The sequence below is a fragment of the Schistocerca gregaria genome, unplaced genomic scaffold (genome assembly GCF_023897955.1).
Source record: "Schistocerca gregaria isolate iqSchGreg1 unplaced genomic scaffold, iqSchGreg1.2 ptg000169l, whole genome shotgun sequence".
NCBI classification, from domain to species: Eukaryota; Metazoa; Arthropoda; class Insecta; order Orthoptera; family Acrididae; genus Schistocerca; species Schistocerca gregaria.
The window spans coordinates 7564878-7592195 of NW_026061724.1; the positions used below are offsets into that span (position 1 = coordinate 7564878).

The window sequence follows — 27318 nt, forward strand, 5'->3', positions numbered from 1 at the left end:
GGATGTCTTAATCGTAAGGGTTTATTCATTAGTAATTATCTTATTTTACGAATAGGTCCCTGATTAATATTGGTGATTTTAACAACTGCTAGTAGTGCTAAAAATAAATAAATTATTATTATTATTGTAATAATGAATGTTGGTCTATTATATAATTTTTCTAAAAATATTGTTATTTCTTGATAATTGATTGAATTATCAATATTTATAGTTTCGGTGTTTTTGAAAAAGTCTATAAATATAGATATATCTAGAATAATTAATATTAATATGATAAATACTCACATTATTAATGTAATAATTATAGTGATTGATTTAGGCTGAAATATTTCGTTTGATGCAATTCTTGTAATGTAAATAAATAATACTAGTATACCACCAAGAAATGTTAAAAATAAAATATATGATAATCAATATCTTTCTATTATTGTTCCTGTTATTAATCCAACTAGGAAGGTTTGAAGGATAATAAAAAGCATTATTGATATTGGGTGTCTTAATTTAATAAAATTAATATTTATTACATTTGATAATGATATAATTATTATTTTGATCATTTCAGGGGTTAGTTTATTTAAAATACCGGTTTTGGGGACCGATGATGGAAGCTTTTCCACCTCTGAAGTTTTAAAAGTGGGGGCTGGACTTATTTCCGGTTTACAAGACCGGCGTTTTTTTTAAACTATTAAAACTAATGTTTATATTCTCTATTTTTACTTCTTTATTGATTTATTTTGCTGGTGTTTATGTTTTTTCTTCTAAACATAAACATTTATTAATGGTTCTTTTGAGATTAGAATATATTGTTCTTTCTTTATTTATGTTAGTTATTGTTTTTCTTATTGAGTTTGATTATGATTATTTTTTTCCTGTTATTTTTTTAGTTTTTTCTGTTTGTGAGGGTGCTTTAGGTCTTTCTATTTTAGTTTCAATAATTCGTTCTCATGGTAATGATTTTTTTAATTCTTTTGGTTTATCTTTATGTTAAAGTATTTATTTATAACTATTTTTTGATCCCTCTTTGTTTATTAAATAATTGTTGATGGTTGGTTCATTCTTTAATGTTTCTGTCGGGTTTTGTTTTTATAAATTGTGTTTATTCATATGCTGATTTGAATATAATTAGATATTATTTTGGTATTGATTATTTTTCTTTTAGTTTAATTTTACTTATTTTTTGGATTTGTTCTTTAATAATCACTGCTAGAGGTTCAGTTTATTTAAGTTCATATCATTCTAATTTTTTTGTTTTTATGGTTTTAATTTTAATAATTATGCTTTATTGTTCATTTGCTAGATTAAGTCTTCTTTCTTTTTATAATTTTTTTGAGGCTAGATTAGTTCCTACTTTACTTGTAATTTTGGGTTGGGGTTATCAACCTGAGCGTTTGCAGGCTGGTGTTTATTTAATTATTTATACTTTGGTTGCTAGATTACCTTTATTATTAGTTTTATTTAAGGTTTATGATTTTTCTAATACTTAATATTTTCCTTTATTGGTTGATTTTGGTTCTTATTATTTTATGTTTTATGTATTTATAATTTTGGCTTTTTTAGTTAAGATACCTATGTTTTTGGTTCATTTATGACTTCCTAAGGCTCATGTAGAGGCCCCTATTTCAGGTAGAATAATTCTTGCTGGTGTTTTATTAAAGTTAGGTGGTTATGGTATTTTTCGTGTTATAAAGGTTTTTTCTTATTTGGGTTTAAAGTTTAATTATTTTTGATTGTCTTTAGGTTTATCTGGGGGTGTTATTGTAAGATTTATTTGTTTTCGTCAGGTTGATTTAAAGTCTTTAATTGCATATTCTTCTGTTGCTCATATAAGAATGGTTATTGGTGGATTGATGACTATGAATTGATGAGGTTGTGTAGGTTCTCTTTCTCTAATGGTTGGTCATGGTTTATGTTCTTCTGGTTTATTTTGTTTATCTAATATTATTTATGAACGTTTAGGTAGACGAAGATTATTAATTAACAAGGGTATAATTAATTTGATGCCAAGAATGGCTTTATGATGATTTCTTTTAAGATCATCAAATATGGCTGCTCCTCCTTCTTTAAATTTGGTAGGTGAAATTAGATTATTAAATAGAATTATATCTTGATCTTCTTTTAGATTCTTTGCTTTGATTTTTTTATCTTTTTTTAGAGCTGTTTATACTTTGTATATATATTCTTATTCTCAGCATGGGAATTATTATTCTGGTGTTTATACTTGTTCTCTTGGTTATTTTCGTGAATATCATCTTTTACTTTTACATTGATTGCCTTTAAATATTCTCTGTTTAAAGGGTGAATATTTCTTTGTTTAGTTTGCTTAAGTATTTTAATTAAAAATATTGTTTTGTGGAATCAATGATATGAAGTTTTTCATCTTAGGCCGTGAATTTATTTTCTATTTGTTCTTTGAGTTTTTTTTCTTTGTTTATTTCGAGAACTATAATTTTTATTTTAGGTATTTATTATTTAATAATTGATTATAGAGTTTTTGTTGAGTGAGAGCTTTTCAATTTAAATGGTTCTATAGTTGTTATAACTTTAATTTTGGATTGAATATCTCTTATTTTTATATCTTTTGTTATATATATTTCTTCTTTGGTTATTTATTATAGAGAGGATTATATATCTGGTGAAAAGAATATAAATCGTTTTATTATTATTGTTTTAATATTTATTCTTTCTATAGGTTTTTTAATTATTAGTCCTAATTTAATTAGAATTTTATTAGGTTGAGATGGTTTAGGTTTAGTTTCTTATTGTTTAGTTATTTATTATCAAAATGTAAAATCTTATAGTGCTGGTATATTAACTGCACTTTCTAATCGTATTGGTGATGTTGCTATTTTAATTTCTATTGCATGAATGTTAAATTTTGGTGGTTGAAATTATATTTATTATTATGATTTTATTTCTAATTCTTTTGAAATAAAGCTCATTACTATATTAATTGTTTTAGCAGCTATAACTAAGAGAGCTCAGATTCCTTTCTCTTCATGACTTCCTGCTGCTATAGCAGCTCCTACTCCTGTTTCTGCTTTAGTTCATTCTTCTACTCTTGTTACTGCTGGTGTTTATTTATTAATTCGTTTTAGACCAATATTGGATACTTATAATTGTGGTTGATTTTTAATTTTAATTGGTTGTATAACTATATTTATGGCTGGATTGGGCGCTAATTTTGAGTTTGATTTAAAGAAGATTATTGCTCTTTCTACTTTAAGACAACTTGGTTTAATGATAAGAATTTTGGCTATAGGTTATCCAAAGCTTGCATTTTTTCATTTATTGGCTCATGCTTTATTTAAGGCATTATTATTTATATGTGCAGGTTCAATAATTCATAATTTGAAGGATTCTCAGGATATTCGTTTTATAGGATCAATTGTTAATTTCATACCTTTAACTTCAGTTTGTTTTAATGTTTCTAGTTTATCTTTGTGTGGAATACCTTTTTTAGCGGGATTTTATTCAAAGGATTTAATTCTTGAGATGGTTTGTTTAAGATGAATTAATTGTTTAATTTTTTTTCTTTATTTTTTTTCTACTGGTTTAACTGCTTCTTATTCTTTTCGTTTGTTTTATTATTCAATATCTGGTGATAATAATTTTTATTCTAGATTTTCTTTTGATGATAAGGGTTATTATATTTCATTTGGAATAATTGGTCTATTGTTTGTTGCTGTTTTTGGTGGTAGTCTTTTATCTTGATTAATTTTTCCTATTCCTCATGTGATTGCTTTACCTTATTATTTAAAGTTTTTAACTATTACAGTTGTTATTTTAGGTGCTTATTTAGGTTATCTTATTTCTAATTTTGATTTTTCTCATAATTTATTTTCTTTAAGTATACTTTCTTTTGTTAGATTTGCTGGTTCTATATGATTTATACCTTTTCTTTCAACTAAGTTTATTAGATATATTCCTTTAAAAATAGGTTATTATTCATCTAAGTCATTTGATTATGGTTGAGGTGAATTACTTGGTGGTCAAGGTTTATATAGATTATTTATTTATTTAATTGGTTATATTCAAGGTTGATATGATTCTAATTTCAAGATTTATCTTTTAACTTTTATTTTTTGAATATTTATTTTGGTAATATTGTTTTTCGTTTACTTAAATAGCTTATAATTAGAGCGTGACACTGAAGATGTTAAGGAAGTATTTTTACTTTTAAGTATTTATAAATATAGATATATTATTTTTACAGTGAAAATGTAATGTTTTATTTAAACTATATAAATTTTAGAAATGTTAACGGAGTTTAACCGCTAATATAAAAAGTTAGCAGCTTTCATATTGGCTTTACATTTCCTTAATTGGAACTATTATAGTTCAATTATATTATTAACAGTAATACGCCTCTTTTTGGCATCAATTAATAAGAATAAGGGTAGTACATACCAATCTTCCAGGTCGAAACTGACTGCAATATTTCGCTTCTTATTCTATTTAAGGTTGATTGATAATATCAAAACTTTTTGAATGCAACCCAAATGTTATATTTAACTACAACCCTTTATTCTGCTCATTGTAATGCTCCTTGGTTTCATTCATGGTATAGTCCTCCTAATAGAACTAGAATAAAAAATATTGTTGATGCTGTTCAGATTATAATGTCTGAAGTTTTAAAAATAATTACAATTGGTAGAATTAGTGCAATTTCTACATCAAAAATTAAAAAGATTACTGCGATTAGGAAGAATCGTATTGAGAATGGTATTCGTGCTGATCTTTTTGGATCAAACCCACATTCAAATGGTGATCTTTTTTCTCGATCACTAATTAATTTTTTTGATAGTGTTGTTGCCAGGATTATAACAATTATTGGAATAATAAATCTAATGAAAACTCTTGTTGATAGAATTAGAATTGTTTTTCTTGATTTATATCAAGCTTTCTGATTGGAAGTCAAATGTAATATTTATACTAGAAAAACAATTATCTACCTCATCAATAAATAGAGATATATAAGAATAATCATACTACGTGTACGAAGTGTCAGTATCATGCTGCTGCTTCAAATCCAAAGTGATGTCTTGGTGAAAATTGATGTATTGAGTGTCGAAGTAGACATGTTGATAAAAAGATTGTTCCAATAATTACGTGTAAACCATGGAATCCTGTTGCAACAAAGAATGTTGATCCATAAACTGCATCTGCAATGGTAAAAGGTGCTTCTCAATATTCATATGCTTGAAGTATTGTAAAGTATAGTCCTAATAACACTGTGAAGAATAATCCTTGTAGTGCTTGAGTATGATTAGATTCCATTAAACTATGATGTGCTCATGTTACTGTTACTCCTGATGCTAAAAGAATAGCTGTATTAAGTAATGGAATTTGTATAGGGTTAAAGGGTTGAATTCCTATTGGAGGTCATAGTATTCCTAGTTCAACTGTTGGTGCTAATCTTCTTCTAAAGAATGCTCAAAAAAAAGAAACGAAAAATAATACCTCTGATGCAATAAATAAAATTATTCCTCATCGTAATCCAATTGATACAAATCCTGTATGTAATCCTTGATATGTTCCTTCTCGTACTACATCTCGTCATCATTGAATTATAGTTAGTAGGGTAATTCCAAATCCAATTATGAATAAGTTAATATTAAATAGGTGGAATCATTTTGCTAGTCCTGATACTAGGACTATTGCTCCAATTGCTCCTGTTAATGGTCAAGGTCTATAGTCTACTAAGTGGAATGGGTGGTTTGAGTGAGTTGTTAACATAGGTTTAATATACTTCTCTAGAATATAGAGTTCTTAGAATTGAGAAAACATAGGCTTGAATTATTGCTACTGCTGATTCTAGAATTAATAGAAGTATTTGTCCAATAATTAGTAATGAGATTAAGTTTATTGCTATAGATGGTCCTGTGTTTCCTAATAAGGTTAATAATAAGTGTCCTGCAATTATATTTGCTGCCAACCGTACTGCTAATGTACCTGGTCGAATAACATTACTAATTGTTTCAATTAGTACTATAAATAATATTAATGCAGGCAGTGTACCTTGTGGTACAAGGTGTGTAAATATATGATTAGTATGGTTAATTCATCCAAATAATATAAATCTTAGCCATATAGGTAGGGCAATTGCAAATGTTAATGCTAAATGTCTTGTTCTAGTAAAAATATAAGGGAATAATCCTATGAAATTGTTAAATAATATTATAATAAAAATTGAGATTAAAATGAATGTTGTTCCATTAAATGATTTTGGTCCAAGAAGTGTTTTAAATTCATTATGTAAGGTTAAATTTAGTTTATTTCAGATAATGTTAATTCGTGATGGTGTAAGTCAAAATAGTGATGGGATTAATAATAGTCCTAGAAATGTTCTAGTTCAATTTAATGATAAATTAAAGATGTTAGTTGATGGGTCAAATGTTGAGAATAGATTTGTTATCATTTTCAATTTAAGTTTTTTATTTCAATTGTTCCTTTTTCTGCTCTTTTAATAAGGTTAGGTTTAAATGAGAAGAAGTTTATTTGATTAAACAAGATTAATGTAGCTGAAAATATAATGAATAGTGAGAATCATATAAGAGGGGATATTTGAGGGATTTGGATATAATTTCCCCATCAGAAGTAGTCGTTAATTTACTATTATTTGGTTTAAGAGACCATTACTTACTTTCAGTCATCTGATGAATTTCAAGGTGTACTAATTTTTTTTAGTTACTTTAGATTGACACTCTAATGTTATTTATTTTAAGTAACTCCTTAAATTATCTTAGATAATCACTTAATAAATAAATTTACTGAAGTTCTTTCAATTACAATTGGTATAAATCTGTGGTTTGCTCCACAGATTTCTGAGCATTGTCCAAAGAATAATCCAGGTCGATTTATTGTGAATGTTCCTTGATTTAACCGACCTGGCGTTGCATCAATTTTAACCCCTAATGCAGGAACTGCTCATGAGTGTAGAACATCTGATGCTCTTGTTAATACTCGTACTTCTGTATTTATTGGTAGGATTGTTCGGTTATCTACATCTAGTAGTCGGAATCCATCATTTTCTAGGTCTTGTTCTGGTGTTATATAAGTGTCAAATTCTACGTCTATGAAGTCTGAATATTCATATCTTGAATATCATTGTCGTCCAATGGTTTTAATTGTAATTATTGCATCTACTGAATCATCAAGTAAATATAATAGTCGTAATGATGGAAGGGCAATAAAAATTAATGTAATTGCTGGTAAAGCTGTTCAGATTGTTTCAATTAAATGTCCATGAAGTATATTACGGTTAGTATAGGCAATAAATAATATATAACTTAGGGCATAACCTACAATTACTGTAATTAATAATAATACGACCATAGTATGATCATGAAAGAATGATAATTGCTCCATTAATGGTGAAGCTCCATCTTGAAGAGATAAATTTGATCATGTTGCCATTAATAAATATTTTCTAATAAAAGGTCAAACCTTTATTTGTAGAGCTTAAATCTACTGCACTAATCTGCCATATTAGAATCTAGAGATTAATGGTAATTCTGAGTAACTATGTTCTGCAGGAGGGTCATTTTGTAGTCATTCTGTTGATCTTCTTATGTTAGCTCTAAATATAATTGCTCGGTTTGTAATCATTCTTTCACATATAATTACAATGAATATAATGATTCCTACAATAGAAATTGTAGACCCAATTCTTGATACTACGTTTCATGATGTATATGCGTCTGGGTAGTCAGAGTATCGTCGAGGTCAAAGAATGATGTATTTAAATTTCGATCTGTTAATAATATAGTAATAGCTCCTGCTGAAACTGGAAGTGAAAGAAGGAGAAGTAATGCTGTAATAGCTACAGATCATACAAATAAAGGTGTTTGATCTAAAGTTATACTTTCTGATCGTATATTAATTGCTGTTGTAATGAAATTCACTGCACCAAGAATAGATGATACACCTGCTAAGTGCAGTGAAAAAATAGCTAGATCTACAGATGCACCCCCGTGTGCAATAGCTCCTGCTAGAGGAGGGTAAACTGTTCATCCTGTACCAGCACCATTATCTACTATAGAAGATGTAAGAAGAAGGGTTAGTGAAGGTGGTAGTAATCAAAAACTTATATTATTTATTTGTGGAAATGCTATATCTGGTGCACCAATTATGAGTGGAACAAGTCAATTACCAAATCCACCAATTATAATAGGTATTACAATAAAGAAAATTATTACAAATGCGTGAGCTGTAATAATAACATTATAAATCTGGTCATCCCCAATTAGAGATCCGGGTTGGCCAAGTTCAGCACGAATAAGTATTCTTATTGATGTTCCTACTATTCCTGCTCATGCTCCAAATATGAAGTATAAAGTACCAATGTCCTTATGGTTTGTTGAGAATAATCATTTTTGCGGTAAGATGGCTGAATTTTAGGTGGTAGACTGTAAATCTACTTATGAGATGTTTTCTCTCTTATCATATTTAGGTCTTATATTCAATTATGATTCTAGACTGCAATTCTAGAGGTGTAAAATTTTACTAAGGCCTAAAAGATTATTCTTTTAATTATAACTTTGAAGGTTATTAGTTTGATTAACTTAAGTCCTTAGTATAATGAAATTAAGGTTGATGTTGAAATCAATCCTATTGTTGAAATTATTACTGTTATAGGAAGAATGATTCTTGATTTTTGGGACTTTATCTTTATAGATCACGAATTTTCTGTGTATGATATAATTAGAGCTGAGAATCTAATACGTATATAGTAGTAGAGTGTAATTGTAGTAAATACAACTATAATAGTTATAATAGTTGTTATATTGTTTTCTATTAATGATTGTATTACAATTCATTTTGGTAAGAATCCAAGGAATGGTGGTAGTCCACCTAAAGATAATAAAGATAAGAATATTATGAATTTAATTTCGGTTTTTATATTTCTGGCTGAATAAATTTGATTTATGAAAAATAAATTTATTTGCTTAAATAATAAAACTATAATTAATCTTAATAGTGAGTAAATAATGAAGTATAGTTCTCAGATGTTTTCTCTGACTGTTAATGATCTAATTGTTCAACCTAGATGTCTGATTGATGAATATGCTAAAAGTTGTCGTAAGGATGTTTGATTTAAACCTCCTATTGCCCCAATAATAATTCTTAAGATAATAATTGTTCAAATAAAAGTTCTTAATTGAATACAATAAGATAAGACCATTATTGGGGCGATTTTTTGTCATGTTATTAATGTTAAACAATTATTTCATCTTGATGCTCCTATAACTTCTGGAAATCAGATGCTATTGCTTGGACAATAAAATATTTAATTGATGATTCATTTATTATTATATTTTTATTTCTTGTTAGGAGCGGAATAAATGAAAGTAAGTTGATCTCATGTCCTATTCAAACCCCAAATCAGGAATTTGATGAAATGGACAGGATCGTTCCCATCATTAATGTTGATAGGAAGAGAAGTTTTGTAGAGTTGTTGGTCATTAAAAAGGAGAGGATTGATACCTCTATAAATGGGGTATGAACCCATTAGCTTGTTTAGCTTACCTTTTTAAATTAAGGTGTATGATGCACGTTAGTTTTTGATACTAAAGGAGGTAGTTTAATTCTATCTTATGTAATTTTAATGAAGGTAATTTTATTTACTTTATTTACCCAATCAAGGTAACCCTTTAATCAGGCACTTCATTTATTTAATATATAAATCGAAAGTTTTTTTTTGAAATTCTTTTATGTATTATTTTGTTTAATTAGGATTAATTTATCCTGCTCATTTTATTTTTTTATATTTATATATAATAGATAATTTATATTAATATATTACATTTAATAGAAATTAAAGTATTATAAGTTCATCTTACCATTATCAATTGATTATTTTAATGCAATTATTTACCTAGGATTATAGCTACTTATGTTTTTAGCTTAAAATAGGTTATTATAATATAATATATATAATAATATGTAATTTAATATTTAATATTATTATAATTGGATATAATAACTAAAATTAAAAATTTAAATATAAAATATTATAATTAATATAAATAATTATATTAATTATAATAATATAATTATGTAAATTATCTATAATTAGATTATTTAACTAATATATATGAAAGTTAACTTAATATAAAAAAGAATTCATATTAATAACATATTATATTAAATTACATAATTGTATAAAATATATTTATTATATTATTTAATCTTTCTTTATTTATTAGTGAAAAGAAAGATTAAATAAGAAAGAATATAATACATTTATTGCTATACATGTTCCATATTAATCTTTAATTATATATAATAGAGAAGTTGTTGTGGTCATACATAGGGGCGTTTCTTTTTTTTTGTTTGTGGTTTTTTCTTTTTTTTCTTTAAATATTTGAATCTTTTATTTTTTCCTGAATTAATAGATTTAAAATTTTCTTATTTTTTATTTTTAAAAGTTTTATTCTTGCTTGTTTATTCACTTTTTCTTTGTATTATATGTAAGTTTTGTTAGACTAAATGTTCTTTTTGCAGTAATTTGATTTAATTATCAAGTGATTTTGGATTTAGCAATTGATTTAGTATCGGCATAATTCGTGCCAGCAGCCGCGGTTATACGATTTATACAAGTGAATATTATTGGTTAAAACAGTTGTTTATATTATTAGGGTTGAAATATAAATTTGTAAGGTGAAATGTTAAAATTTATTTGTGGCCCTTTTTATGAATCTGTGAAATTTAAATAATAAACTAGGATTAGATACCCTATTATTTTAAATGTTAATTATATTTACCAGGGTACTATTAGTTAAGGTCTTTAAACCCAAAGAATTTGGCGGTATCTCATTCCATTCAGAGGAACCTACCCCATGATTGATAATACACGATTTACTCTACTTAATTTATTTGTTTGTATATCTCCGTTATCAGAGAATCTTTTTAGAGTTATAATTCTCAAGATTTATAATTATAAAATATTTCAGGTCAAGGTGCAGCTTATAGTTAAGAGGAGGTGGGTTACAATAGATTTTTGTTTATAACGGATTTGATAGTGAAATACTGTTAATGAAGGTGGATTTGATAGTAATTTAATTTATTTAATTTAACTGATATTGGCTCTGAGATGTGTACACATCGCCCGTCGCTCTCATTATTGATTATTCTATTTTATTTTAAAGTAGCTTCAATTTAGATGAGATAAGTCGTAACATAGTAGATGTACTGGAAAGTGTATCTAGGAAGAGTTTCAAGATATAACTTATTAGTAAAGTGTTTCATATAAACTGAAAATTTTTCTGTGCAAATCAGGATATCTTGATTATTTATTTTATTATATTTATTTTTTGTTTATTTAATTATTTAATATAAATAATTTTATTGTATTTTTGTCTTAGTATATTTTATAGAATTGATTTTTTAAATTATAGTTTATTGGTAATGTAAGTGTTTTATGAAATATTATTTTAAATTTTTTTAAGTAGATTTTATTTATTGTACCTTTTGTATCAGGGTTTATCAAAATTTTAGTATTTATTTTACTTGTCTCGATTTGGGTTGATTTATAAATAATTTATAGTTAATGTATCATAATTATTATTAAATTATTTATAGAAATGAGATGTTAATCGTTTCCCAAGATATCTAGTTTCTTATGAAAAAATTTAATTTTTTAAAGTTATTTGTTTTTATTTAATTTTTTAAGTAAAAATATTAACTTATTTATTCTTTAAGGGATAAGCTTTGAAGTTAATAACCTATAATTTATTTTATAGAAATATAATAGTAAGCTTTAAACCAGCTATCTTTAAGATTACGTTTAGTTCATTATTTTTTATTTTGATTTTATAAATATTTTAGGTTTTTTATTAAGATTATTAATTTAATTTTAAAATTTTTGTAATAATGATAGAATTAGTATATTTATTTGTATGAAATTTTTACCTTGTGAACTTATTATAAGGAACTAGGCAAAATTGATTTCCGCCTGTTTATCAAAAACATGTCCTCTTGTTTATATTTTGAGGTCTGGCCTGCTCACTGAGCGTATTTTTAAAGAGCCGCGGTATTTTGACCGTGCAAAGGTAGCATAATCATTAGTCTCTTAATTAGTGGCTGGAATGAATGGCTTGACGAGAAATCAACTGTCTCTTAATAAATTTTTGAATTTAACTTTTGAGTCAAAAGGCTTAAATTCTTCTTTAGGACGAGAAGACCCTATAGAGCTTGACATTTTGCTTTTATATAGTTTTTTGTTTGTCTTTCTATATTTAATGATGATGTTTTGTTGGGGTGACATGAAGAATAGATAAACTCTTCATTATTATATCATTTATTTATGTTTGTTATTTTGATCCATAATTTATGATCATAAGATTAAGTTACCTTAGGGATAACAGCGTAATTGTTTTTGAGAGCTCATATCGACAAAGCAGATTGCGACCTTGATGTTGGATTAAGAAAAATTTTGGGTGCAGGAGCCCAATGATTAGGTCTGTTCGACCTTTAAATTCTTACATGATCTGAGTTCAGACCGGCGTGAGCCAGGTCGGTTTCTATCCTAAGATTGTTAATCCATATTAGTACGAAAGGACCATATGGTTAAAATATTTTTTGTTATATTGATTAATATTAATTTATTTACTATTTTGACAGATTAATGTGTTGAATTTAGAATTCATTTATGTAGATTTTTTCTACAAATAGTATTGATACTTTATGATTTATTTATATTTATTTTGAATTTTCTTTTATTGGTTATTTGTGTTTTAATTAGTGTTGCCTTTTTAACTTTATTAGAGCGTAAGGTTTTAGGTTATATTCAGATTCGAAAGGGTCCAAATAAGGTAGGTTTTGTTGGAATTCCTCAGCCATTTAGAGATGCTATTAAGTTAATTTGTAAGGAGCAGCCAATTCCTATTATATCTAATTACCTACTTTATTATTTTTCCCCTGTTTTTAATTTAATGATTTCTTTAGCCGTTTGAGTAATTTTTCCTTATTTAACTTATATGTGTTCTTTTTCTTATGGATTTTTATTTTTTTATGTTGTACTAGATTAGGTGTTTATACTGTTATAATTGCTGGTTGATCTTCTAATTCAAATTATTCATTATTAGGTTCTCTTCGTTCTGTTGCTCAAACAATTTCTTATGAAGTTAGTTTAGCTTTAATTTTATTGTCTTTAATTATTTTAATTGGTAGTTTTAATATGTTTGATTTTATAAACTATCAGCTTTATTGTTGATTTATTATTATTTCTTTTCCTTTAGCTTTAGCTTATTTTGCTTCTTGCTTAGCTGAAACTAATCGTACTCCTTTTGATTTTGCTGAAGGGGAATCTGATTTAGTTTCAGGATTTAATATTGAGTATGGTGCGGGTGGTTTTACTTTAATTTTTTTAGCTGAAAATACTAGAATTGTCTTCATAGGAATGTTATTGGCTTTAATTTTTTTGGGCGGTGATTTTTATTCTTTTATATTTTTTATTAAGCTTGCTATTATATCTTTTGGTTTTATTTGGGTTCGTGGAACATTACCACGGTTCCGTTATGATAAATTAATGTACTTAGCTTGAAAAAGTTTTTTACCTTTATCTTTGAATTTTTTTATTTTCTTTGTTGGTTTAAAGATTTTATTTATCTCATTTGTTTAGTGAAATTTTTTGAGAAAAGTTAATAGAAGAGTTAAACTTCTAATTTTATGTTTTCAAAACATATGCTTTTCCTAAGCTAATTAACTTTATTCCTTAATTAATTTATCTCATGCGTTTGCGACATGGACATTAATTAAGAAATATGTGAAGTAAATAATTGTTAAGATTTGACCTGTTACAATATAAGGTTCTTCAACAGGTCGTTTACCAATTCACGTTAGTAAGCATACAACAACTACTATAATTCAGAATAAAATTTGATTAATAGGGTAAAATTGAATGCCTCGGAATGGTGTTTTATTATAAAATGGTAAAATTATTAAGATTCTAATTGATAAAAATAATGCAATAACACCTCCTAACTTATTAGGGATAGATCGTAGAATTGCATATGCAAATAGGAAATATCATTCTGGTTGAATGTGAATTGGTGTTACTAATGGGTTGGCAGGTACAAAGTTATCTGGATCTCCTAATAGGTAAGGATTAATTAAACATAGTATAATTAATAGTGATGTTATTATTACAAATGTAATAGAATCCTTAAAGGTAAAGTATGGATGGAATGGAATTTTTTCAATATCTCCATTTAGTCCAAGAGGATTATTAGATCCTGTTTGGTGAAGAAAAAATAAATGAATTGCTGCTATAGCAGCAATAATAAATGGTAATACAAAATGGAATGTGAAGAATCGATTTAATGTTGCATTATCAACAGCGAATCCTCCTCATACTCATTGGACTAAATCTGTTCCTAAGTATGGGATTGCTGATAATAAATTAGTAATTACTGTTGCACCTCAAAAAGATATTTGGCCTCAGGGTAAGACATATCCTATAAATGCAGTTGCTATAACTAAAAATAAAATCACTGTACCAATTATTCAGGTATGTATATATATATAAGATCCATAGTAAATTCCCCGTCCTACATGTAAGTAAATACAAATAAAAAATATAGATGCTCCATTTGCGTGTAAGGTTCGGATAATTCAACCATTATTTACGTCTCGGCAGATGTGTACTACACTACTGAATGCTATTTCAATATTTGATGTATAATGTATAGCTAAAAATAGTCCAGTTACGATTTGAATTACCAAACATAACCCTAATAGGGATCCAAAATTTCATCAAAATGAAATATTTGTTGGGGCAGGTAAGTCAATTAAAGAGTTATTAATAATTTTAATTAAAGGATGTCTTAATCGTAAGGGTTTATTCATTAGTAATTATCTTATTTTACGAATAGGTCCCTGATTAATATTGGTGATTTTAACAACTGCTAGTAGTGCTAAAAATAAATAAATTATTATTATTATTGTAATAATGAATGTTGGTCTATTATATAATTTTTCTAAAGATATTGTTATTTCTTGATAATTGATTGAATTATCAATATTTATAGTTTCGGTGCTTTTGAAAAAGTCTATAAATATAGATATATCTAGAATAATTAATATTAATATGATAAATACTCACATTATTAATGTAATAATTATAGTGTTTGATTTAGGCTGAAATATTTCGTTTGATGCAATTCTTGTAATGTAAATAAATAATACTAGTATACCACCAAGAAATGTTAAAAATAAAATATATGATAATCAATATCTTTCTATTATTGTTCCTGTTATTAATCCAACTAGGAAGGTTTGAAGGATAATAAAAAGCATTATTGATATTGGGTGTCTTAATTTAATAAAATTAATATTTATTACATTTGATAATGATATAATTATTATTTTGATCATTTCAGGGGTTAGTTTATTTAAAATACCGGTTTTGGGGACCGATGGTGGAAGCTTTTCCACCTCTGAAGTTTTAAAAGTGGGGGCTGGACTTATTTCCGGTTTACAAGACCGGCGTTTTTTTTAAACTATTAAAACTAATGTTTATATTCTCTATTTTTACTTCTTTATTGATTTATTTTGCTGGTGTTTATGTTTTTTCTTCTAAACGTAAACATTTATTAATGGTTCTTTTGAGATTAGAATATATTGTTCTTTCTTTATTTATGTTAGTTATTGTTTTTCTTATTGAGTTTGATTATATTTATTTTTTTCCTGTTATTTTTTTAGTTTTTTCTGTTTGTGAGGGTGCTTTAGGTCTTTCTATTTAGTTTCAATAATTCGTTCTCATGGTAATGATTTTTTTAATTCTTTTGGTTTATCTTTATGTTAAAGTATTTATTTATAACTATTTTTTGATCCCTCTTTGTTTATTAAATAATTGTTGATGGTTGGTTCATTCTTTAATGTTTCTGTCGGGTTTTGTTTTTATAATTTGTGTTTATTCATATGCTGATTTGAATATAATTAGATATTATTTTGGTATTGATTATTTTTCTTTTAGTTTAATTTTACTTAGTTTTTGGATTTGTTCTTTAATAATCACTGCTAGAGGTTCAGTTTATTTAAGTTCATATCATTCTAATTTTTTTGTTTTTATGGTTTTGATTTTAATAATTACGCTTTATTGTTCATTTGCTAGATTGTCTTCTTTCTTTTTATATTTTTTTTGAGGCTAGATTAGTTCCTACTTTACTTTTAATTTTGGGTTGGGGTTATCAACCTGAGCGTTTGCAGGCTGGTGTTTATTTAATTTTTTATACTTTGGTTGCTAGATTACCTTTATTATTAGTTTTATTTAAGGTTTATGATTTTTCTAATACTTTATATTTTCCTTTATTGGTTGATTTTGGTTCTTATTATTTTATGTTTTATGTATTTATAATTTTGGCTTTTTTAGTTAAGATACCTATGTTTTGGTTCATTTATGACTTCCTAAGGCTCATGTAGAGGCCCCTATTTCAGGTAGAATAATTCTTGCTGGTGTTTTATTAAAGTTAGGTGGTTATGCTATTTTTCGTGTTATAAAGGTTATTTCTTATTTGGGTTTAAAGTTTAATTATTTTTGATTGTCTTTAGGTTTATCTGGGGGTGTTATTGTAAGATTTATTTGTTTTCGTCAGGTTGATTTAAAGTCTTTAATTGCATATTCTTCTGTTGCTCATATAAGAATGGTTATTGGTGGATTGATGACTATGAATTGATGAGGTTGTGTAGGTTCTCTTTCTCTAATGGTTGGTCATGGTTTATGTTCTTCTGGTTTATTTTGTTTATCTAATATTATTTATGAACGTTTAGGTAGACGAAGATTATTAATTAACAAGGGTATAATTAATTTGATGCCAAGAATGGCTTTATGATGATTTCTTTTAAGATCATCAAATATGGCTGCTCCTCCTTCTTTAAATTTGGTAGGTGAAATTAGATTATTAAATAGAATTATATCTTGATCTTCTTTTAGATTCTTTACTTTGATTTTTTTATCTTTTTTTAGAGCTGTTTATACTTTGTATATATATTCTTATTCTCAGCATGGGAATTATTATTCTGGTGTTTATACTTGTTCTCTTGGTTATTTTCGTGAATATCATCTTTTACTTTTACATTGATTGCCTTTAAATATTCTCTGTTTGAAGGATGAATATTTCTTTGTTTAGTTTGCTTAAGTATTTTAATTAAAAATATTGTTTTGTGGAATCAATGATATGAAGTTTTTCATCTTAGGCCGTGAATTTATTTTCTATTTGTTCTTTGAGTTTTTTTTCTTTGTTTATTTCGAGAACTATAATTTTTATTTTAGGCATTTATTATTTAATAATTGATTATAGAGTTTTTGTTGAGTGAGAGCTTTTCAATTTAAATGGTTCTATAGTTGTTATAACTTTAATTTTGGATTGAATATCTCTTATTTTTATATCTTTTGTTATATATATTTCTTCTTTGGTTATTTATTATAGAGAGGATTATATATCTGGTGAAAAGAATATAAATCGTTTTATTATTATTGTTTTAATATTTATTCTTTCTATAGGTTTTTTAATTATTAGTCCTAACTTAATTAGAATTTTATTAGGTTGAGATGGTTTAGGTTTAGTTTCGTATTGTTTAGTTATTTATTATCAAAATGTAAAATCTTATAGTGCTGGTATATTAACTGCACTTTCTAATCGTATTGGTGATGTTGCTATTTTAATTTCTATTGCATGAATGTTAAATTTTGGTGGTTGAAATTATATTTATTATTATGATTTTATTTCTAATTCTTTTGAAATAAAGCTCATTACTATATTAATTGTTTTAGCAGCTATAACTAAGAGAGCTCAGATTCCTTTCTCTTCATGACTTCCTGCTGCTATAGCAGCTCCTACTCCTGTTTCTGCTTTAGTTCATTCTTCTACTCTTGTTACTGCTGGTGTTTATTTATTAATTCGTTTTAGACCAATATTGGATACTTATAATTGTGGTTGATTTTTACTTTTAATTGGTTGTATAACTATATTTATGGCTGGATTGGGCGCTAATTTTGAGTTTGATTTAAAGAAGATTATTGCTCTTTCTACTTTAAGACAACTTGGTTTAATAATAAGAATTTTGGCTATAGGTTATCCAAAGCTTTTATTTTTTCATTTATTGGCTCATGCTTTATTTAAGGCATTATTATTTATATGTGCAGGTTCAATAATTCATAATTTGAAGGATTCTCAGGATATTCGTTTTATAGGATCAATTGTTAATTTCATACCTTTAACTTCAGTTTGTTTTAATGTTTCTAGTTTATCTTTGTGTGGAATACCTTTTTTAGCGGGATTTTATTCAAAGGATTTAATTCTTGAGATGGTTTGTTTAAGATGAATTAATTGTTTAATTTTTTTTCTTTATTTTTTTTCTACTGGTTTAACTGCTTCTTATTCTTTTCGTTTGTTTTATTATTCAATATTTGGTGATAATAATTTTTATTCTAGATTTTCTTTTGATGATAAGGGTTATTATATTTCATTTGGAATAATTGGTCTATTGTTTGTTGCTGTTTTTGGTGGTAGTCTTTTATCTTGATTAATTTTTCCTATTCCTCATGTGATAGCTTTACCTTATTATTTAAAGTTTTTAACTATTACAGTTATTTTAGGTGCTTATTTAGGTTATCTTATTTCTAATTTTGATTTTTCTCATAATTTATTTTCTTTAAGTATACTTTCTTTTGTTAGATTTGCTGGTTCTATATGATTTATACCTTTTCTTTCAACTAAGTTTATTAGATATATTCCTTTAAAAATAGGTTATTATTCATCTAAGTCATTTGATTATGGTTGAGGTGAATTACTTGGTGGTCAAGGTTTATATAGATTATTTATTTATTTAATTGGTTATATTCAAGGTTGATATGATTCTAATTTCAAGATTTATCTTTTAACTTTTATTTTTTGAATATTTATTTTGGTAATATTGTTTTTCGTTTACTTAAATAGCTTATAATTAGAGCGTGACACTGAAGATGTTAAGGAAGTATTTTTACTTTTAAGTATTTATAAATATAGATATATTATTTTTACAGTGAAAATGTAATGTTTTATTTAAACTATATAAATTTTAGAAATGTTAACGGAGTTTAACCGCTAATATAATAAGTTAGCAGCTTTCATATTGGCTTTACATTTCCTTAATTGGAACTATTATAGTTCAATTATATTATTAACAGTAATACGCCTCTTTTTGGCTTCAATTAATAAGAATAAGGGTAGTACATACCAATCTTCCAGGTCGAAACTGACTGCAATATTTCGCTTCTTATTCTATTTAAGGTTGATTGATAATATCAATACTTTTTGAATGCAACCCAAATGTTATATTTAACTACAACCCTTTATTCTGCTCATTGTAATGCTCCTTGGTTTCATTCATGGTATAGTCCTCCTAATAGAACTAGAATAAAAAATATTGTTGATACTGTTCAGATTATAATGTCTGAAGTTTTAAAAATAATTACAATTGGTAGAATTAGTGCCATTTTTCTACATCAAAAATTAAAAAGATTACTGCGATTAGGAAGAATCGTATTGAGAATGGTATTCGTGCTGATCTTTTTGGATCAAACCCACATTCAAATGGTGATCTTTTTTCTCGATCATTAATTAATTTTTTTGATAGTGTTGTTGCCAGGATTATAACAATTATTGGAATAATAAATCTAATGAAAACTCTTGTTGATAGAATTAGAATTGTTTTTCTTGATTTATATCAAGCTTTCTGATTGGAAGTCAAATGTACTATTTATACTAGAAAAACAATTATCTACCTCATCAATAAATAGAGATATATAAGAATAATCATACTACGTCTACGAAGTGTCAGTATCATGCTGCTGCTTCAAATCCAAAGTGATGTCTTGGTGAAAATTGATTTATTGAGTGTCGAAGTGGACATGTTGATAAAAAGATTGTTCCAATAATTACGTGTAAACCATGGAATCCTGTTGCAACAAAGAATGTTGATCCATAAACTGCATCTGCAATGGTAAAAGGTGCTTCTCAATATTCATATGCTTGAAGTATTGTAAAGTATAGTCCTAATAACACTGTGAAGAATAATCCTTGTAGTGCTTGAGTATGATTAGATTCCATTAAACTATGATGTGCTCATGTTACTGTTACTCCTGATGCTAAAAGAATAGCTGTATTAAGTAATGGAATTTGTATAGGGTTAAAGGGTTGAATTCCTATTGGAGGTCATAGTATTCCTAGTTCAATTGTTGGTGCTAATCTTCTTCTAAAGAATGCTCAAAAAAAAGAAACGAAAAATAATACCTCTGATGCCATAAATAAAATTATTCCTCATCGTAATCCAATTGATACAAATCCTGTATGTAATCCTTGATATGTTCCTTCTCGTACTACATCTCGTCATCATTGAATTATAGTTAGTAGGGTAATTCCAAATCCAATTATGAATAAGTTAATATTAAATAGGTGGAATCATTTTGCTAGTCCTGATACTAGGACTATTGCTCCAATTGCTCCTGTTAATGGTCAAGGTCTATAGTCTACTAAGTGGAATGGGTGGTTTGAGTGAGTTGTTAACATAGGTTTAATATACTTCTCTAGAATATAGAGTTCTTAGAATTGAGAAAACATAGGCTTGAATTATTGCTACTGCTGATTCTAGAATTAATAGAAGTATTTGTCCAATAATTAGTAATGAGATTAAGTTTATTGCTATAGATGGTCCTGTGTTTCCTAATAAGGTTAATAATAAGTGTCCTGCAATTATATTTGCTGCCAACCGTACTGCTAATGTACCTGGTCGAATAACATTACTAACTGTTTCAATTAGTACTATAAATGATATTAATGCAGGCGGTGTACCTTGTGGTACAAGGTGTGTAAATATATGATTAGTATGGTTAATTCATCCAAATAATATAAATCTTAGCCATATAGGTAGGGCAATTGCAAATGTTAATGCTAAATGTCTTGTTCTAGTAAAAATATAAGGGAATAATCCTATGAAATTGTTAAATAATATTATAATAAAAATTGAGATGAAAATGAATGTTGTTCCATTAAATGATTTTGGTCCAAGAAGTGTTTTAAATTCATTATGTAAGGTTAAATTTAGTTTATTTCAGATAATGTTAATTCGTGATGGTGTAAGTCAAAATTGTGATGGGATTAATAATAGTCCTAGAAATGTTCTAGTTCAATTTAATGATAAATTAAAGATGTTAGTTGGTGGGTCAAATGTTGAGAATAGATTTGTTATCATTTTCAATTTAAGTTTTTTATTTCAATTGTTCCTTTTTCTGCTCTTTTAATAAGGTTAGGTTTAAATGAGAAGAAGTTTATTTGATTAAACAAGATTAATGTAGCTGAAAATATAATGAATAGTGAGAATCATATAAGAGGGGATATTTGAGGGATTTGGATATAATTTCCCCATCAGAAGTAGTCGTTAATTTACTATTATTTGGTTTAAGAGACCATTACTTACTTTCAGTCATCTGATGAATTTCAAGGTGTACTAATTTTTTTTGGTTACTTTAGGTTGACACTCTAATGTTATTTATTTAAACTAACTCCTTAAATTATCTTAGATAATCACTTAATAAATAAATTTACTGAAGTTCTTTCAATTACAATTGGTATAAATCCGTGGTTTGCTCCACAGATTTCTGAGCATTGTCCAAAGAATAATCCAGGTCGATTTATTGTGAATGTTCCTTGATTTAACCGACCTGGCGTTGCATCAATTTTAACCCCTAATGCAGGAACTGCTCATGAGTGTAGAGCATCTGATGCTCTTGTTAATACTCGTACTTCTGTATTTATTGGTAGGATTGTTCGGTTATCTACATCTAGTAGTCGGAATCCATCATTTTCTAGGTCTTGTTCTGGGTTGGCCAAGTTCAGCACGAATAAGTATTCTTATTGATGTTCCTACTATTCCTGCTCATGCTCCAAATATGAAGTATAAAGTACCAATGTCCTTATGGTTTGTTGAGAATAATCATTTTTGCGGTAAGATGGCTGAATTTTAGGTGGTAGACTGTAAATCTACTTATGAGATGTTTTCTCTCTTATCATATTTAGGTCTTATATTCAATTATGATTCTAGACTGCAATTCTAGAGGTGTAAAATTTTACTAAGGCCTAAAAGATTATTCTTTTAATTATAACTTTGAAGGTTATTAGTTTGATTAACTTAAGTCCTTAGTATAATGAAATTAAGGTTGATGTTGAAATCAATCCTATTGTTGAAATTATTACTGTTATAGGAAGAATGATTCTTGATTTTTGGGACTTTATCTTTATAGATCACGAATTTTCTGTGTATGATATAATTAGAGCTGAGAATCTAATACGTATATAGTAGTAGAGTGTAATTGTAGTTAATACAACTATAATAGTTATAATAGTTGTTATATTGTTTTCTATTAATGATTGTATTACAATTCATTTTGGTAAGAATCCAAGGAATGGTGGTAGTCCACCTAAAGATAATAAAGATAAGAATATTATAAATTTAATTTCGGTTTTTATATTTCTGGCTGAATAAATTTGATTTATGAAAAATAAATTTATTTGCTTAAATAATAAAACTATAATTAATCTTAATAGTGAGTAAGTAATGAAGTATAGTTCTCAGATGTTTTCTCTGACTGTTAATGATCTAATTATTCAACCTAGATGTCTGATTGATGAATATGCTAAAAGTTGTCGTAAGGATGTTTGATTTAACCCTCCTATTGCCCCAATAATAATTCCTAAGATAATAATTGTTCAAATAAAAGTTCTTAATTGAATACAATAAGATAAGACCTTTATTGGGGCGATTTTTTGTCATGTTATTAATGTTAAACAACTATTTCATCTTGATGCTCCTATAACTTCTGGAAATCAGAAATGGAAAGGTGCAGCACCAATCTTTAATAATAGTCTAGATCTAATTATTATTGATGGGATAAATTCTGTTTCCCATCCCATGGGATATTTTATTTGAATCAGCAAAATTGAAAATAATAATATTGTCGATGCTATTGCTTGGACAATAAAATATTTAATTGACGATTCATTTATTATTATATTTTTATTTCTTGTTAGGAGCGGAATAAATGAAAGTAAGTTGATCTCAAGTCCTATTCAAACCCCAAATCAGGAATTTGATGAAATGGACAGGATCGTTCCTATCATTAATGTTGATAGGAAGAGAAGTTTTGTAGAGTTGTTGGTCATTAAAAAGGAGAGGATTGATACCTCTATAAATGGGGTATGAACCCATTAGCTTGTTTAGCTTACCTTTTTACATTAAGGTGTATGATGCACGTTAGTTTTTGATACTAAAGGAGGTAGTTTAATTCTATCTTATGTAATTTTAATGAAGGTAATTTTATTTACTTTATTTACCCAATCAAGGTAACCCTTTAATCAGGCACTTCATTTATTTAATATATAAATCGAAAGTTTTTTTTTGAAATTCTTTTATGTATTATTTTGTTTAATTAGGATTAATTGATCCTGCTCATTTTATTTTTATATATATATATATATATATATATATATATATATATATATATATATATATATATATATATAATAGATAATTTATATTAATATATTACATTTAATTGAAATTAAAGTATTATAAGTTCATCTTACCATTATCAATTGATTATTTTAATGCAATTATTTACCTAGGATTTTAGCTACTTATGTTTTTAGCTTAAAATAGGTTATTATAATATAATATATATAATAATATGTAATTTAATATTTAATATTATTATAATTGGATATAATAAATAAAATTATTAATTTAAATATAAAATATTATAATTAATATAAATAATTATATTAATTATAATAATATAATTATGTAAATTATCTATAATTAGATTATTTAACTAATATATATGAAAGTTAACTTAATATAAAAAAAGAATTCATATTAATAACATATTATATTAAATTACATAATTGTATAAATTATATTTATTATATTATTTAATCTTTCTTTATTTATTAGTGAAAAGAAAGATTAAATAAGAAAGAATATAATACATTTATTGCTGTACATGTTCCATATTAATCCTTAATTATATATAATAGAGAAGTTGTTGTGGTCATACATAGGGGCGTTTCTTTTTTTTTTGTTTGTGGTTTTTTTCTTTTTTTTTTCTTTAAATATTTGAATCTTTTATTTTTTCCTGAATTAATAGATTTAAAATTTTCTTATTTTTTATTTTTAAAAGTTTTATTCTTGCTTGTTTATTCACTTTTTCTTTGTATTATATGTAAGTTTTGTTAGACTAAATGTTCTTTTTGCAGTAATTTGATTTAATTATCAAGTGATTTTGGATTTAGCAATTGATTTAGTATCGGCATAATTCGTGCCAGCAGCCGCGGTTATACGATTGATACAAGTGAATATTATTGGTTAAAACAGTTGTTTATATTATTAGGGTTGAAATATAAATTTGTAAGGTGAAATGTTAAAATTTATTTGTGGCCCTTTTTATGAATCTGTGAAATTTAAATAATAAACTAGGATTAGATACCCTATTATTTTAAATGTTAACTATTAGTTAAGGTCTTTAAACCCAAAGAATTTGGCGGTATCTCATTCCATTCAGAGGAACCTACCCCATGATTGATAATACACGATTTACTCTACTTAATTTATTTGTTTGTATATCTCCGTTATCAGAGAATCTTTTTAGAGTTATAATTCTCAAGATTTATAATTATAAAATATTTCAGGTCAAGGTGCAGATTATAGTTAAGAGGAGGTGGGTTACAATAGATTTTTGTTTATAACGGATTTGATAGTGAAATACTGTTAATGAAGGTGGATTTGATAGTAATTTAATTTATTTAATTTAACTGATATTGGCTCTGAGATGTGTACACATCGCCCGTCGCTCTCATTATTGATTATTCTATTTTATTTTAAAGTAGCTTCAATTTAGATGAGATAAGTCGTAACATAGTAGATGTACTGGAAAGTGTATCTAGGAAGAGTTTCAAGATATAACTTATTAGTAAAGTGTTTCATTTACACTGAAAATTTTTCTGTGCAAATCAGGATATCTTGATTATTTATTTTATTATATTTATTTTTTGTTTATTTAATTATTTAATATAAATAATTTTATTGTATTTTTGTCTTAGTATATTTTATAGAATTGATTTTTTAAATTATAGTTTATTGGTAATGTAAGTGTTTTATGAAATATTATTTTAAATTTTTTTAAGTAGATTTTATTTATTGTACCTTTTGTATCAGGGTTTATCAAAATTTTAGTATTTATTTTACTTGTCTCGATTTGGGTTGATTTATAAATAATTTATAGTTAATGTATCATAATTATTATTAAATTATTTATAGAAATGAGATGTTAATCGTTTCCCAAGATATCTAGTTTCTTAAGAAAAAATTTAATTTTTTGAAGTTATTTGTTTTTATTTAATTTTTTAAGTAAAAATATTAACTTATTTATTCTTTAAGGGATAAGCTTTGAAGTTAATAACCTATAATTTATTTTATAGAAATATAATAGTAAGCTTTAAACCAGCTATCTTTAAGATTACGTTTTAGTTCATTATTTTTTATTTTGATTTTATAAATATTTTAGGTTTTTTATTAAGATTATTAATTTAATTTTAAAATTTTTGTAATAATGATAGAATTAGTATATTTATTTGTATGAAATTTTTACCTTGTGAACTTATTATAAGGAACTAGGCAAAATTGATTTCCGCCTGTTTATCAAAAACATGTCCTCTTGTTTATAATTTGAGGTCTGGCCTGCTCACTGAGCGTATTTTTAAAGAGCCGAGGTATTTTGACCGTGCAAAGGTAGCATAATCATTAGTCTCTTAATTAGTGGCTGGAATGAATGGCTTGACGAGAAATCAACTGTCTCTTAATAAATTTTTGAATTTAACTTTTGAGTCAAAAGGCTTAAATTCTTCTTTAGGACGAGAAGACCCTATAGAGCTTGACATTTTACTTTTATATAGTTTTTTGTTTGTCTTTCTATATTTAATGATGATGTTTTGTTGGGGTGACATGAAGAATAGATAAACTCTTCATTATTATATCATTTATTTATGTTTGTTATTTTGATCCATAATTTATGATCATAAGATTAAGTTACCTTAGGGATAACAGCGTAATTGTTTTTGAGAGCTCATATCGACAAAGCAGATTGCGACCTCGATGTTGGATTAAGAAAAATTTTGGGTGCAGGAGCCCAATGATTAGGTCTGTTCGACCTTTAAATTCTTACATGATCTGAGTTCAGACCGGCGTGAGCCAGGTCGGTTTCTATCCTAAGATTGTTAATCCATATTAGTACGAAAGGACCATATGGTTAAAATATTTTTTGTTATATTGATTAATATTAATTTATTTACTATTTTGACAGATTAATGTGTTGAATTTAGAATTCATTTATGTAGATTTTTTCTACAAATAGTATTGATACTTTATGATTTATTTATATTTATTTTGAATTTTCTTTTATTGGTTATTTGTGTTTTAATTAGTGTTGCCTTTTTAACTTTATTAGAGTGTAAGGTTTTAGGTTATATTCAGATTCGAAAGGGTCCAAATAAGGTAGGTTTTGTTGGAATTCCTCAGCCATTTAGAGATGCTATTAAGTTAATTTGTAAGGAGCAGCCAATTCCTATTATATCTAATTACCTACTTTATTATTTTTCCCCTGTTTTTAATTTAATGATTTCTTTAGCCGTTTGAGTAATTTTTCCTTATTTAACTTATATGTGTTCTTTTTCTTATGGATTTTTATTTTTTTATGTTGTACTAGATTAGGTGTTTATACTGTTATAATTGCTGGTTGATCTTCTAATTCAAATTATTCATTATTAGGTTCTCTTCGTTCTGTTGCTCAAACAATTTCTTATGAAGTTAGTTTAGCTTTAATTTTATTGTCTTTAATTATTTTAATTGGTAGTTTTAATATGTTTGATTTTATAAACTATCAGCTTTATTGTTGATTTATTATTATTTCTTTTCCTTTAGCTTTAGCTTGTTTTGCTTCTTGCTTAGCTGAAACTAATCGTACTCCTTTTGATTTTGCTGAAGGGGAATCTGAGTTAGTTTCAGGATTTAATATTGAGTATGGTGCGGGTGGTTTTACTTTAATTTTTTTAGCTGAATATACTAGAATTGCCTTCATAAGAATGTTATTGGCTTTAATTTTTTTGGGCGGTGATTTTTATTCTTTTATATTTTTTATTAAGCTTGCTATTATATCTTTTGGTTTTATTTGGGTTCGTGGAACATTACCACGGTTCCGTTATGATAAATTAATGTACTTAGCTTGAA

At 26.3% G+C, this 27318-nt stretch overlaps 5 long non-coding RNA genes across 5 annotated transcripts in view; 2 read left to right on the forward strand and 3 right to left on the reverse strand.

Annotated features, from left to right (window-relative positions):
• The window catches only part of LOC126302196 (uncharacterized), a 153461-nt gene that overhangs the window by 3365 nt on the left and 122778 nt on the right, over positions 1-27318 (reverse strand). The gene's annotated exons all lie outside the window — the stretch shown is intronic.
• Positions 1-27318, reverse strand: part of LOC126302202 (uncharacterized) — a 139852-nt gene that overhangs the window by 2992 nt on the left and 109542 nt on the right. The gene's annotated exons all lie outside the window — the stretch shown is intronic.
• LOC126302208 (uncharacterized) overlaps positions 7514-27318 on the forward strand; it is a 124404-nt gene continuing 104599 nt past the window's right edge. The window contains exon 1 of the long non-coding RNA XR_007553124.1: positions 7514-7724. This is a non-coding gene — a long non-coding RNA (uncharacterized LOC126302208). The remainder of the gene's footprint in view (positions 7725-27318) is intronic.
• On the reverse strand, positions 11831-25985 carry LOC126302200 (uncharacterized). The gene is made up of 2 exons (XR_007553117.1): positions 25914-25985; positions 11831-12141 (listed from the first exon to the last, which is right to left on the reverse strand). It is a non-coding gene; the product is annotated as an uncharacterized LOC126302200 (long non-coding RNA).
• Positions 11940-26383, forward strand: LOC126302199 (uncharacterized). Its single transcript, XR_007553116.1, has 2 exons — positions 11940-11995; positions 25767-26383. It is a non-coding gene; the product is annotated as an uncharacterized LOC126302199 (long non-coding RNA).